The sequence below is a fragment of the Lepidochelys kempii genome, chromosome 1, assembly GCF_965140285.1.
Source record: "Lepidochelys kempii isolate rLepKem1 chromosome 1, rLepKem1.hap1, whole genome shotgun sequence".
Classification (NCBI taxonomy): domain Eukaryota; kingdom Metazoa; phylum Chordata; order Testudines; family Cheloniidae; genus Lepidochelys; species Lepidochelys kempii.
In genome coordinates, this window is record NC_136380.1 from 270,587,897 (window position 1) to 270,601,229 (window position 13,333).

The 13,333-nt window shown below is 41.5% G+C and overlaps 1 long non-coding RNA gene across 1 annotated transcript in view; it reads right to left on the minus strand.

Moving 5' to 3' along the window:
• Positions 1 to 4,860: 4,860 nt before the first annotated feature.
• Positions 4,861 to 13,333, minus strand: part of LOC140905027 (uncharacterized) — a 79,701-nt gene continuing 71,228 nt past the window's right edge. Inside the window, exon 3 of the long non-coding RNA XR_012156714.2 lies at positions 4,861 to 5,189. This is a non-coding gene — a long non-coding RNA (uncharacterized LOC140905027). The remainder of the gene's footprint in view (positions 5,190 to 13,333) is intronic.

Genomic DNA, 13,333 nt, shown 5'->3' on the forward strand with positions numbered 1-13,333 from the left:
TTTATAAATTAAACTAAGGAAAACATGAAAGATGCTTGGGTTCGTGTTATGGTGCTAAAAACAGCTGGATAGTCATTGGGCTTGGGCTCGGGCTCTGAAGCCTGGAGTATGCTGGGGGGCAGCGCGGGCGGTCAGAGCCCAAGCAGCAACTTCTACACTGCTGTTTTTAATGCCATACCATGATCCTGAGTCCGTAGACCTGGGCTTTAAAACTTAGTGCAGACATACCCATAATGTCATAGTAAGTCCTTCTCTATTGTCAGGTGTCTCTGTAAGCTATTCCATACAGGTGGGGTCCATGAGGGTACAGCTTGCCAGGTCGGGGCATGGTGAAAATCCCACTGAATGGGAGTTTTGCCATTGACTTGAGTGGGGCTAGGATTTTAGCCATGGTGCATAGCTTTTAGAAACCAGTTTTTTAAAAAAGCAGTATAAACCTCCTGTTTGCAACGCTTCACTGGATTTCTCTTAAGGGCCATAGATTAAGGTGGTATCTATATCTTAGATTTGACAGCTTCTCTTTGACGGTTTTTATTTTCGAGAATGTATTTATGTACATAGGCAAGCAGTGTGAAACATCGTCATAGCACAGACCATATCTTAGTACAGAGATTATCTTGTGGACATTTTCCTTCCATTCACAGTTCTGGATCGCCTCTCCTACTGCTAGTAATCATGTAACTTCCCTGTGGTGACTACAGCAATTGGTCCCATGGAAAAGTAATATTAAGAAAGTGTTTTGTGTAGAATTAGATGATTAAGTCAATAAGAAGCTGATTTTTAAAGATATTTAGGCATTGCTGCACTCAGTGTTGCAACACCTCAGTGATGCAGGAGCCTAAATTTCATTTTCAAAAGGAGTCTAAATGCCCCTGGTCAATGGGATTTAGACTCTTACGCACTTAAATCCCCTTTGAAAATGAAATTTAGGCTCATAACTCAGGGGGTGCTGTGAGAGTGAGCTGGGCAAAGCTTCACCTGCTTTAAAAATTTGAGCCTTAGTCTTTTGGGGGAAAGTATTCATAGCAGTTTCCTCTTGCTCCTCATTTCATTCTAACCCACCACCTGCAACCTGGTCTGTGTTCTCTCAACCGGAAACAAGGAAGAGAGCCAGCATCTTGTAACCAACAAAAGATTTGTGGACCTCAGATTGGAAACATCTGGTCTACAGAAACAATTTGATAGTTCAGCTGTGTAGCCACTGGATGTCACTACTGATTCAGTTGATGAAAGCTGATTACTTGAAAGAATCTGAGTTCATAACCTTGACAGCATATTGGTCTACCTATGTTGGAAAAGTAAAGTTTTTTGGGGGGGCTGCTTCATGTAGACATTTACAAAAAATGCTTCTTTTCTACAAGTATTAAGATTTATCTTCACTACACACAAGATATTTCTTCAAAAGAGAGTAATCTTGTATTAAAGTCCACAAGTCAAAGGTGACTAAGGGAGGGGTGGTTTTCTGTTTTTTTTTTAAAGAAAGGATAAAAATTATTCCCAAGTCTCTGATAAACATTGAGAAGTAAAAAGGGTACTTTGTGTAAATTTATGAGATTAAGCTTTTTTAGGGTTAGACATAGGCTTGGAAGGATTAAATTTTTAATCCTCACCATACACAAACTGATGAAAAATATTTCCATTGATAAGTGTACAGATAGCATTTTTATTACTTTGCCTGCTTGAGAACTACTTAGTGTGATTTAAGGATATTTACTTTGTATATTTTGATATGTGCTACTGACTCTTGTTTTAAAGGTTGTAAAGCTTTGTACTCTGCAGCGGAGGGGTGTGTGTGAATTTAAGTGTCAACTCCCACTTGAGATGTTTTGAGGCTAGGCTAACCATTTTCCTTGAGGTTTTATTCTCTGCAATACATAATTGGGCACAGCTGTTAGCAAGGCAGTGGACAGATCATGGGGCTAAGTGGCACAAACTCAAAGCCCAGCTCCGCTTGTGACTCATGGTTTTCAGCAAGTCTTTAAATATCTCTGTATCAAGCTCTTCACAGCCCTTTCTAGCACTGTCCAGAATTGGTAGCTGCTCATAGTGCCCCATGCCTTGTTATGTGATATTGATGATGTACCTGCTGCAGGAGCTGCAAGTATAACTTCTGTGATGCTCCTAGCTCCTGCTAAACCAGGAGCATGAGAAAGTCTCAGAGATTCCTCCACATGGAAGCAATTTGTGATTATACTGGAGCACAGAGAGCCTGACAAATATACCTTGCAATTGTTCTTGATTGCAAGGGACAGTAAATTGCTTATTTTAAAGCAAAGTTTATCTCAGCCTCACACCAACTTGCTTTTGGTTCGCTGTTTTTTATATTACAAGTTGAGTGTCCGGACCATAATACATTAACATAATTTAAAGGAATTGCACTTTTTTTCTCCACCTATACATGTGCACATGAAGCATGTAGTTTTACTTCCATATATGCTGTGAGATCCTGTATGCAAGATGCCCTTTATATACAGGCAACGGAGAGAGCAGAGTTGATGTTCCTATGCCCTCCTCAATTCCCTGGCTAGGGTGCAATTAAAATCACATCCAGAGTGGAAAGAGCACTCTACTCCCTCTATTGGCGAAGTGGGGAAAGTGCTTGCCACAGAGAGATGCTACCTAAAATTCTTCTAGAGACACTTGGGTAGTCATTATAACTATACATGAATTTGGATTTGTGCGGTAGTGGGCTCCCAGAGAGTCAAAAGAGCTTTTACTTTGTGGCAAAAAGATCATTTCTAAGCAGCAATGCTCTGCTCATGGATCCTAATTACCTTTGGACTGGGGAGGGGAGGCAAGTAAAAGTTCTATAGCCTTTAGGAGGGTTGTGAACTAGCTGTCTGATGAATAAGAAGGCTCTGTTCTGTGAATGCAGAATCATGCTGTGTTTCTTGAAATGAAACAACCAAGCTAGTACTGCTGTGCCCCATAAGCCCATAGTTTTTTACAGCATTTCAAAATTACATTCCTTTAAATGTTGCAAAGACACTAATTTTGCAAGAATATTTAGATATGCCATGTTGGAAATCTTATAAACAGAGGGTATGTCTATTCTGCAATCATGTGGTGTGACTGCAGCTGAAGTAGACATACCCAAGCAAGTTTTCATTGACCTAGCTTAGGTCTCAGGGCAGTGAACCCCTGGCAGCGCAGGCTTCAGCAGGGACTGTACAAGCCCACCCAGAATCCTGAGTAGGGGTAGGTTAGGCTGATGTGCCACAACTTCACTGCTCCAGGAACTGAGCTAGCAAGATTAAAGCTAAACTCAGATAGTTCAACTCAAGCGGCAGTCACGTTCCGAGTGCTATGCACTCATACCCCGAGTTGTTGTGAAATTATCCAAAGGGGGGAAAAATTCTTAATTGTATTTTAATGGGTTAAAAGTGATGCTTTCCCCCTCTCCCCTGCCCATAACTTGCAGACTTCCAAAATAATTCACTTTTAGGAGGAGAAACTTGAGCCCAACATGGTATAAACAGGCGTTTAGGCTGGAATTACCATCAGTCTAATTGCCATGCTTGCACTGTAATAGCTGTATATCCAGGTTAAGACTGTCTTCATGATACAGTTGAAGATGAATGGCCTACCATTTCATTCATGCAAAGACTAACCTTGACATATAAACTAAGATATTTACAATGGGTGCAAATAAAAACTTTCCATTAGAGCTAGAAGGTCACAATCCATTAGACAGCACCACACTTTAACCTAATATGATCCATTCTAATCCCTGAGATCTACAGCTCATGTTAACTAATGCATTCTGCCAAAGCACTGGGATCATGTCCTACGTATTGAAGTAATTCTTTCCAGAAGAATTTCAATTTGTAAATAACTAAGGAATAACACTACTCCTTCTGTTAGTAGCGGCATTGGGCCATTTGCCAGCCTGTAAGCAGCGCAAGCATTTTGGTGTTTAGTGCTCCCATCTGTTTAGAAAGCCTGAGGGTGACTAGTTATCAGAAGCAGTATGTGGGCTTTCTTATTACATGTCTGAGATGACACATTTTGTCACAACACAAGCCAGTAGGGGTGGGATGATTCCCTAACCCTGACTCCTGAAACCAGTTCTAAGTACTTGGCTTTTGCCCAGTCTTGATCTAAGTGTACATATTTACACATAAAATAACTCCGCATTTTATGCCTCCCCTCAAAAACCAAGTATTCAACATTTACAAAATAATTAATCCTAAACACGTATGTACAATACACCAATTCAGTAAACACACAATTATATTACACTATTGGCTTTGAATAATTTTTTTTTAAGAGGCAGCTGGCCATTCAGGGTCTGAGGTTATTTTTTCAAAACGTTGCATTTTCCCCTCTACTAAATAGGAGTACATGAATTCCCTTCCCATGAGGATTTATAGGGAAGTGGGGGGAGGTTCGGCTGCAGGTGACCTTGCTGCCAGAAGTGGCTTCTTGGAGCCCTTTGCCCCAGTTCCAGCCCATCCTTTGAGCAGCCTTTTTATTGGGCTAGGGTGCTGCATGCAGACAGATCCCCCTGCATCCTCCTCCTCCCAATAATCTTTACAATGGTGTGTGGATGGTGCAAATGACCAATCCTTGAGAAGTCTGGCCATTTGTGCTGAGGGCAGTTAACTGCAGATAGATTGGGTACCACTGCCCTTCATGTGCGCTTGGCCAGTAGCTTTACCCTTTCCCAACCTTTGCACTCTTTTTAGTTGGATGAGGGAGGAAGGCCCAGGTGGGTCTTCTTTCTTAGAAGACTTGCAGTTCCTCACTCAGAGGGTTTGGGTGCATAACTATCTGGTCCCTAGCATCTCTAGTCCTACCAGGAGAACAGCAGTAATATTGCCATAGGTCCCATCCTGTGGAGTACTGAGGACCCTCCTCTCCCATTGAAAGTGCTCAGCATATTGCAGGATTGGACCCATACTGAGGAAGCATCTGCTTTCCACATTTAGCCTAGATATATTGTAACATTTGTGAAGGAAAAACATTTTACTTGCCTGGTGGAGTTCACACAGTCTACAGCAGGATGTTCTGGGGCTCCATCCAGAAGTCAAGGATGGTCTGTGCAGATTCCTGCAGGTTGGCAGAGTCACTTCCCCCCATTCTGGCCCCCTTCCTTATTGCTGAAAGTGGACCTTACTGTCTGGGTGAGGTATTGTGTTAGTATGAGCTTGTCACAGTCTATCCAGATCTCTTCTCTCTGAGGGTACCTGTCAATTCCAAAATGTGGTAATTAGTTTGGTAACAATTTACCACCACAATTGATCAGATGGCTGAGGAAGAGGGAAGCATCTCCCAAACACAGGTAGTTCTTACATATTCATTATCTGTACCTTAAAAAAAAAAAGAGGGAAATATTATTTTTAGTTATCATTTGTATTGTTTTTGGTCCAGGAGTAGAGCTCCTGGGCACTGAACCCCATTGTGCTTAGCGCTGTACAGATTTTCAGCCTCCTCTTAGTTATGATTAATCTTATTCTTTCCAAATTATGCAACCGCCTCACTGACAAACCTGAAGGTTCCCCTGCTTGGCTCAGGGAGGACTTGAAGCTTCTTGTCTCTCAAATACACTATAAGATGTGGAGTGCTTTCTCTCCCCTCTGTCTTGTTCAGGTCCTTGCACAGAGCAGTATGGTGGAACACACAGTGAACATACAACGTGTGGGGATCAATGCTGCAAGGTGCTGAGTGCCTTTGGCTCCTGCTGGATTTGATGCCTTGCTGATTCAAGCCCATAATACACATGGGCTCTTTTACAAATAAATATTCGTGATTCATCATGATGAATAAGTGATTCATCTTTTTTCCTCCCGATTAAACCAATAACATGGACATTTTTAACATTAGGGTTGCACTTGTCATCCAGGAACTTCTCACAATTGCTTTTGCCTTATTTGGCTTAGTTTTTTAACCCAGTTTCAATACTGTTATGCAAATAGTTCATATGTTCAAATAGTCTTTTAGCTGCTGTCAGACTAGTTAACAAGAGTAAGGGAAAAGAATGAACCTGGATCTGCTTTATCAAATATGTAGGACTTCTGATTTTTTATTTTAACCAATGCACACCAATAACACCCCTGACACAAATAAAACAAAAATTAAAAATTGCTGTTTATCCAATAAACAGAAAACCAGAAATGGTTACTTTTATCTAAGAGCTTCCCTACACAGAGCACCAATGCAGACTACAAGGTGTAATTGCTAAAGTGCACTAATGTTGTGCATTAGTTCGTCTGCGTAGGCCCTGCTGATGCACACTAATGGTTCCCTAGTGCACTTTAATGTAGTGCAGTTTCAAACAGTATTACATTAAAGTGCACTAAGGAACATTACCCAGATTATTCATTACGGTATACATTCTTGTAATAAGTAATGTATTTTAATGTAGACACTAGTCATTAGTTATATACAAAGAGAAAGCCCCAACCCTCCCCCCAGTTTTGGGACATCTTGATAAACATTAAATTGCTAAAAATGCCCCCCTCCTCTGCCAATGAAAATAACCTCCACAAGACAGAAGCCCTACAAGTATTCCACCTAAGAAGAAAGGGGAGGGGTGGAGAAAGGACTAAGAGGGCAGTAAAATCTACATATAGGGCCTGATCCTTGGCTGGTGTAAATCAGTTGCTCCACTGACTGCAATGGGGTTATGCTAATTTCCACCATCTGAAGATCCGGCTCATGGAGTAGATAATGGCTAATACTGAAACAGCTCTATTGGCTTAGGGCCAGATTGTGTCCAACCTGTACACAGATGCATGGAGCGGCCTCTTCTTCTTCCTCCTCCCATTCATCTGTGCAGGGGCCCTGGCCCTTTCTGTTGTCCCAACAGATGTGAGACGCTTAAAAGCAGCCAGGGAGAGGTGGGGTGAAAACAAGGTTTCAGCTCCTCAGTGGGCAGCACATTCTGCACCTGGGCCGTGGGTATAGTTGCTGCACCCGCCTGCACTACCTGAGAGACACCCACAAAGGACTCAGTCAGAATTTCTTCCGAGGACAGCAGCTGCCATATGGCCTGCTCCATGCCCTCGCAGCACACTTAGGGCGCAAAAGGCACAATCAAGCGCCCAGCTAGCGTTTACAGTATGTGCTTTGGCTTTTTCCCAAGGCTTGAAATAGACAGTGGAAAAGCAATAAGGTTGGCATGCTCTATAATTTAGATAACTAGGCTATAACACAGGCAATGTCTATTCCTGAAGAGCAAACAGCACCATCATGATGAAATAGTATTTCTAGCAATGGAAAGGAGAAATGAGGTTGCAATAATGCTCAATCATCTTTTTTTTCCCCCTTTTCAAATCAAGTGCCACAATTTTCCCTCTGCACCCCATTTTAGCTAATGTAAAAACTATGCCTGGCTAGCCATGAAAGCACTTACGGAGAAACATGTCTTTGCAACAATATTGATTGTTGATGCTACCACTGTGCATTTTGTAGATAAGGCAGAATTACTGAGGCACAACTTAATGAAGTGATATAGTGGAAGGTTTTTCCTTTAGCAGCTGAGAAAACAATCTGTATTGACTGGAAACATTTGTTTTATTACTACAGCTGTATTGATCACTGCTTTCGCTTCCTGGGATTAAGTTAACATTTCTCAGTATTTACAACTTCGCAATGTTTCCTCTTCTCCCTCTGTGAGCAATAGGCACACGAACCATGAATCCAAGGTGTATATTAAAGACCCCATATTCTTTGCAGCAAGGTGCTTGCATCTGGTGGCACTCTGACGGAAAATTCTATACCATCTTCAAGTACAAAAATTCAGGTTTATTTAAATATGCAAATGAATTCAATCACTATAGTAGCCCCACTCTTACCTGAATATTCAATTCACTGTATGTGTCCACACAGATTCTATTTCCAATGTGCCATTCATTGGTCATTATGTTTCAATTCCAAAGTCAATAACCCACTAAGGTGCATGGAGCAGATCATGCCTCTCAACTATTGTCTCATGCTGTCTACAAACTCAGGCATCAGCTTACACTCAGTTCTCACTTTCAAGGTTCTCTAAAACAGTGAGGGTTAGTCACATAATTTTCTTTTTAAATGAAAGCAGAGCTGTTGTGCATAATACTGTGGCAAAGTGTGACTTTCACAGCTATGGAACTAGAGACTACACTGGTTCCTGTGTATAGGAGCATTGGTGTGTATTGCTATGGGCCTGGCAAAGTGTGTGTGCCACAAGGAGTATTTAAAGGATGCATCAGCAGGACTATAATAAAGTCCTAGTTTAAAACACAAGCATAACAGTCCTCTAGGCCATCGTTTCTCAAATGCGGCCACCATGGCCGCATGCAGCCACCAGGACTTTTCATGTGGCCACAGCTTCCTGGGTGTTGATGGGGGGAAGGGAGCAAAGCAGTGGCCCCTCCCAGGCCTGCCAGTAGGGGTTGGGAGGAGCAGGCAGGTGGTGGTGCTTGGGCTTCAGACCTGGGATGGTGGATGGCAGGCTCCAGCCATGTGGTGGCGGGCTACATCCCCTGGCCATGGGCTTTGAGCCCTGTTCCCAGGCTCCCCCCTCCCCCCGGCCATGTGCCCTGACCTCCAGCTGCAGGGTTTTGGACTCCACCCATGGGCCCACGCAATCCAGCCACGGCCCCCAGCCATGTGGCAGTGACTGCTGGCCCCAAGCTCACCACCCCCACACATGGCCCCTGGTCCCCACTACATCCTCCAGCCCCAGACTCACAGGGCTGTGCAGCTGCAGGACTCCAGTCCCCGGACTCTCCCCCCTGCCGCCCCCATCACCCCTGGCCCCGAGCTCCCTGCCCAACCTCCCTGCCCACCTTCCCATCCAGGGCTTAATTTGTCCCCCAGCTTGCCAGGGCTGAGTAAGTCTGTTGTGCAAAATGATATTTGTATGTTTGTTAATATCACTTTTCACTACCTCCCTGCCAGCTAGGAAGTCTTCTGCTGTGAAAAGTGATATTAACAAAATACAAATATCACTTTTCACACAGACTTACTAGCTAGCAAGTCTTAAAAAAATAAGCAACCAAAAAAACCCCAAAAGAAACAACAACAAAAAGGGAAAAGAACATGCAAAACACATTATTTGTTTCTCTCTGTTTAGGTCCAGTAAAGAACAGAGAAAACTGTACATTATTTTTATTATTGAGTCTGTGAAAAAACCTCCATAAATTACAATGACATGTATAGATGAATATTTATTTGTTTTTCCTAAACTTAATTGAGTATTTTAGGAAAAATTGTCAGAGCAGCCACCAGCAATAGTTGGTGGCCGCACTCTAAGACCACCAAAAATTTCTTGTGAGAACTCCTGCTCTAGGCTGACAGAGCTTTGTATATTCAAGGTGCCAGGATGCCCAATTTTCTCTATAAGATGTTTAACTGCTTTTATGTTTTAGACTGAAGGAATTCACCATACAGAGGCAATGCTAATTATACCCGTTTTAGAATAGGTCTTTAACTTCAGATTGATAGTGTCCCTCAAATAACTTGTCGTTTAATGCAGTTTTAAAACTGCATTAAACAATTTCCGGTTCTGCTCTGACACCTCATCACTTTATGGTTCTGCAATCATATTTCCTATCTTTTTAAAAGTTGTTTCTCTCTCCCCTGTTGCTGTGTAAAAGTTCTACACAAACAGGTTGTAAGGCTAACTAGCTGACTACACAGGGAAACTGACAATATACATAGTTCCATCAAATGTACAAAATACACACGAACACCAATCTTTCAATTCTAGTCATTTTAGGTCTTACTTGTAACTATAATAGGTAAACAATGTTCAGAGAGAAGTGTGACTTTAAATGAAACCATGAGGAAAATGCCAATTTAACTTCCCTTCCCTCCCCCACTGTAGTACACATGCAATCTGTCATACACCTAGCCACACTGCTCTTTAGCAAAAATCACATGCACAAGGAAATCATTTGCGTAAAAAAACCCCAACCCCCAAGATTAGGAAACTCATGGTTTGAGTTACAATTTCCAGTCTCTCCAGCAATGCAGAACTGGCAGTTGCAATTAGTCAGTGTGGGGAAATGTAGAGCAAGATTCACACCCCCCAACTTCCCAAACTGATTTGTCAGGAGCCTACATTTCAAAAATTTCACTTACACTTAGGAAAGGTGTACAAACATACTCAAGCAGTCAACGGTATCTTGGTTCTAATCCATTGCCTTGCCTCTGAGAATCTGGATTGCTTGCTGTTTACCATTACTCTATGCTTATGGCCACAGTTAAAGTCCCATCCTCCCCACACAGGAATAACTAATATTGTGAATAAACTTGCAAAGTTTCCAAGCAAGGTGGGGCTTAAATCAGAGGTGCCAAATCCACCACAGATCTTTCAAGATCTACTTGTATCTTAGGGCAGTGGCCCTCAACCTTTCCAGACTACTGTACCTCGTTCAGGAGTCTGATTTGTCTTGCGTAGCTCCAAGTTTCACCTCACTTAAAAACTACATGCTTATAAAATCAGACCTAAAAACACAAAAAAGTGTCACAGCACACTATTAATGAAAAATTGCTGACTTTCTCATTTTTACCATATAATTATAAAATAAATTGTTTGGAATATAGATATTGTTCTTACATTTCAGTGTATGGTATATAGAGCAGTATAAACAAGTCACTGTCCATATGAAATTATAATTTGTACTGCCTTTGCTAGCGCTTTTTATGTAGCCTGTTGTAAAACTAGACAAATATCTAGATAAGTTGATGTACCCCTGGTTGAGAACCACTGTCTTAGGGGACCGATGGGAGGCAACAGGCATTTGTGGGGTAGCCTCTTGCCTCTGCATTGTGCTCAGCATACTGCAGCATGTCTCCTACTGAAAACCTAAAACTTTCCACAAATAAAACAGCCCAATTGTACTCCCACGTCTTCAAGTGTCAGTATACCCAATTATTCCTCCTCAAACCCCTCTTAACCCTTCCTTTATCACTTCTATACATGCTTCCTATATGGTACAGGATGGATTTGTGTAACTTTTACTTTAAAAAGATCAGAAGTGGAGAAATCAGGGTTCAACTTGGGAAGTGTTAGCAGGTCTCACAGCTGTGTGTGCAAGCACTAGGAGCCAATCTAGTCATATGAGTCACGTGGTGTAGTTTTTAGTAATCTTTGTTGAAGTCACTGGAGTTGCTCTAGATTTACACTGTGGTAAACAACAGTTTGGCTCAAAGCTTCAGTTTCTATTAGATACTGACACCATATCTATTTGTACGTGCTGGTACAAGATTAATCCAGTTTGTGATACATCTATGTGAAAGTTGCTACACAAAGACCTTGTTCATTATAGATATATTGTATAATCCCCATGGTAGATTTTCAGTAACACTTCTGGCAGTGTTGTGCTGAAAATCTATATGCCTGCCTCATTCCACACCTGAGGGCTGATGATACTCAATACACAGATTTGTCTGTAATGTCTCTTTGCTCACTTAGCCATAGCTAGCCCAAATAGCTACTGTGATTCAACATGTGTGGGTGGGAAAGTTATGTACCAGCCCTGAATTTAAACACAATTTGTCTCATTGTCCCCTGCAGAGGAAGGATTAGTGTTTGTGTGTATGCATTCCCCTCCCTCCCCACTACCATGGCTCACCAGGTCTACTGGCATAAAAATAGGGCTTTTACTTAACTCTGAGTTCAGTCGCTCTTGATGCTCGCTTTTCAACTGAGGCCGATAATCTTCCATTTGTAACCATCTCCACAGCAAGTAAGTGATGTTATGTTGTCACATGTGGAGGTTTATTGCTAGGGCTGTACAAAGCTTAGTGGTTTTCCCCTGGATTCCAATCTGTGTGGGTTTGCTCACAAAGAATTTCACCTTGAGTCTTACGTTCCAGTGAACCCCTGAATTCAAGACTATGCACTTCTGGGCAAGGATCATCTACTACTGTGCTTGTACAATGGTTAGCATAATGGGTCCCCATTCTTGGCTGGTCCTCAGGCACTGCTGGATTAAACCATGATTAATAATGCAAAAGTCATTTGGAACCACATCCTTTCACTTTTTGTTAACCTTAAGACCCTTAGTATTGGCCTGACTTGTGTGTGAAATTAAACTCATCACACATGAACTTCAAAGGTCTGCAGACCTTTACATGAACCTGGGCACAGATCTGAGTTTATAACAAAACTCAGCAGCAGATTAACAAAGAACCAACAATTCTGCTTTGTAGGCATATTTTGCTGGTTTAATAATAATAATAATAATAATTAATTAATAATTAATAAAAAAGTAAAGAGTGCACCTGCTCCCACCATAATTGAGATAATTACAGACAGATTTGTTTCTAAGGAGAAGGCAAATCCCATCCTCAGGGTAACTCCATTAGCCTCAGGACAGTCTCACAAGGGATTATTTAAGATCAGAATGCTTTTAAGTTTTCCATGATATGACAGCTGCTCTTAAACAGTAGGCCACATAAAATGTGCTCCTCCCGAAAGACTTTAGAGACCTGCCTATTTTATCAGTAATTTTCATTTTTCACCAGCTGGCAACTCTTTTAGAGAAACAAAGTGATATGCCACAATGGAGTTGGGGAAATAATTTTAACCAATCACTTTTGGATAAATTTTGCTTCTTTTTTCATGAATTGTTCTGTGGGTTTTGCAATATTCTGGAATTTTTTTTAAAGTATTTGCAAAATAATTCTTGGTCTGTAGCTTGTCCATGAATAGCTTATTGTAAGTAACTGGTTTTCAAAACTAAAACTATTCTGGTTAGCTTTGATTGGACAAATAAATCACGTGGCATTGTTCCTGTTCCCCATCTGGATCAGAGTAACTCTTGAACTCAGGTTTCCAGTGCAATTTTTCGTGTTCACAAAAATCAAAATTCACTTTCAATGAATATTTTTCACCATTGATTCAAATTTCACTGGTTCTGCAAAAATTCCCTCCAGTACTCATTTCAAAAATATTTTTGAAAATTGAACACAAATGCAGTGCAAACGTAATCTAAGCAAATTAATTAAAGCAACTCAAAGAAGAAACTGCAGGGCATTTTTTGGCAGCTTTACTTACTGGTAGTAGCAGCTTTAAGAAAATCTCATCTCATTAGAATATAAATATACCAAAAACCACCCAACCAAAAAAAGACTTGAACTTCAAGTCACACTAAAAGTGAAAGAACTTTGCTTTAAAAAGAACAGAAAGATTCACAGCTGCTAACCAACAGTCTTTTTTATCTAAAGAATATTTACTACCTATTTCCAGTTCAGCCTCGGGCTCCAGCCTGAACCCAAACGACTACACAGCAATTCTTCAGCCCTGGATCCTGAGCCTCATAAGCCTGAGTCAACCCTGACGTGGGCCAGTAGTGGGTGTTTTATCCCCATGTGGACACACCCCAAGTGCCGGTTGTCA